The sequence below is a fragment of the Palaemon carinicauda genome, chromosome 4, assembly GCF_036898095.1.
Source record: "Palaemon carinicauda isolate YSFRI2023 chromosome 4, ASM3689809v2, whole genome shotgun sequence".
Classification (NCBI taxonomy): Eukaryota; Metazoa; Arthropoda; class Malacostraca; order Decapoda; family Palaemonidae; genus Palaemon; species Palaemon carinicauda.
The window spans coordinates 191,055,002-191,057,501 of record NC_090728.1 but is presented as its reverse complement, the minus strand read 5'-3'; the positions used below and the strand labels follow the sequence as shown (position 1 = coordinate 191,057,501).

At 35.4% G+C, this 2,500-nt stretch overlaps 1 long non-coding RNA gene across 1 annotated transcript in view; it reads right to left on the bottom strand.

The window, feature by feature from the left end:
- Positions 1-2,500, bottom strand: part of LOC137640299 (uncharacterized) — a 329,826-nt gene that overhangs the window by 266,995 nt on the left and 60,331 nt on the right. The gene's annotated exons all lie outside the window — the stretch shown is intronic.

Genomic DNA, 2,500 nt, shown 5'->3' with positions numbered 1-2,500 from the left:
ATTATTATTATTATTATTATTATTATTATTATTATTATTATTAACAAAGCTACAATACTAGTTTGAAGGTTGTTAATGTTCTTGAAATATCTTATTTTAATTGTTCATTACTTCTCATATCGATCATTTATTCCTTATTTCCTTTCCTTACTGGGCTATTTTTTCTTGTTGGAGCTGTTGGGCTTATAGGATCTTGCTTTTCCAAAAGAGTTGTGGCCTGGCTAATAATAATAATAATAATAATAATAATAATAATAAAGCATGATGCTATATAAGCTCAAGGGCTCCAACAAAGAAAATATCCCAGTGAGGAAAGGAAATTAAATAGAATAGTGTGCCTGGGTGTACTATCTTCAAGCAAGAGAAGTGGAAGACCATGGTACAGAGGCTATGGCACTACCCAAGACTAGAGAACAATGGTTTGATTTTGGAGTGTCCTAGAAGAACCGCTCATCATAGCCAGAGTCGCTTTTACCTTTATCAGATGGAAAGTAGCCACTGAACAATTACAGTGAAGTTCTTAACCCCTTGAGTGAAGATTTTTTTTTCTAATGGAACCAGAGCGGTTTAAGGTTTAAAGGATGCTCATGAATGCCAGAGGCAAGGGACAGTGACATTGTCCTATCGAGCAGGACAATCCCCAAGCCCCCTCTCCACCCAAGATAGGACCAAGGAGGGCCAGGCAATGGCTGCTGATGACTCAGCAGATAGACCTATACTTAGTTCACATGGATGATGAGGTTGCAGCGACCAAGAAACTGACGAGTTTGAGCGGGAATTGAAACCCAGTCTGGCGTTCACTATTCAGGGACGTTACCACATCGGCCACTTCAACCGGTGTTTATCATTTGCATAATTTGTATAGGTTATCTTAGTGTTAGCTTAATATATCTTAGATAATTGGTTTAAAATCAGTCATAATTTTCATTGCAATGGCCTTATTCTTAAATGGCAAATTTTCCCTTGCTTCTGTTTGCACATAGGAAAAGTCATTCCTACATAACAGCTTGAACACACACACACACACACACACACACACACACAACACAGTTTTAAATTGTAAATAAGTTTGATAAAGGGTTAAGTGGCCCTAGACTGCCTATAGAGTACCTGATCCAATTATTTTAATTATAAACCATACGATCTCTAATCAAATGTACTTATCAAGAACCAATAAATGAGAGCAAGTTTATTTAGCTTCAGATAAAAAGAGCAAGAGAGAAATAAAGATCTTCAAGTTATGTAAAGATTCCAATAACTTTTTTTCTTCTTGAGGACTAGGCCTAACCGTAACCTCTTTTCCACGTATCGACTCTACACGGCGTGGGAGTTATCTTCCTTTTTCGCGAGAGAGAGAGAGAGAGAGAGGAGAGAGAGGAGAGAGAGAGAGAGAGAGAGAGAGAGAGAGAGAGAGAGAGAGAGATAAGGATTTGGGATGTCTCAAAGACATTTTACTCCATCCGCGGAGACTCCATTTGCTCTTTGGTAGAGCGATTTAGTTTAAGCATTAGGAGAGTTGTTGTTATGCTTAAAGAGAGAGAGAGAGAGAGAGAGAGAGAGAGAGAGAGAGAGAGAGAGAGAGAGGAGAGAGAGAGGAGAGAGAATTATAAGGATTTTGGATGTCTCAAAGACATTTTACTCCATCCGCGGAGACTCCATTTGCTCTTTGGTAGAGCGATTTTGTTGAAGCTTTAGGAGAGTTGTTATGCTTGAGAGAGAGAGAGAGAGAGAGAGAGAGAGAGAGAGAGAGAGAGAGAGAGAGAGAGAGAGAGAGAGAGAAGGGGGTTGGAGCCCTATAAGCTGGAATTCAAGGGTTAGTTTAAAGCGGATATTCCGGCGGGAACTTTACCGCCAATTTCCATTCATCTCTATTGTGTGAGTTTCACCGGGTGAGCCACCGCCATTATTATAGGTTTTACCTAATACATTTTTCTATCATAATTATCATTACATTTTTCATTATTATCATCTTTACCATTATATTTTCTGGATCATCTTTAGAGGGATCACATCAACATTATTATTATTATTATTATTATTATTATTATTGTTGTTGTTGTTGTTGTTGTTATTATTATTAATAATATCATTATTATTATTTTTATCATCATCATCATTATTATTATTATTATTATTATTATTATTATTGCTGTTGTTGTTATTATTATTATTATTATTATTATCATCATTATTGCTGTTGTTGTTATTACAGTATTATTATTTTTATCATTATTATTATTATCATTATTATTATTATTATTATTAACTAAGCTACAACCCTAGCTGAAAAAGCAGGATGCAATGAGCCCAAGGTCTCTAACAGGGAAAAATAGCCCAGTGAGGAAAGGAAATAAGGAAATAAATAAACCATATGAGAAGTAATGAATAAAACGTATAAAATTATTATCATAATATCATCATCACCGTTGGTATAATTATTCTCTAAGTCCATTTTATAATAGAAACATTTAATTTTTGTATAAATGGAGTAGGCTACTGG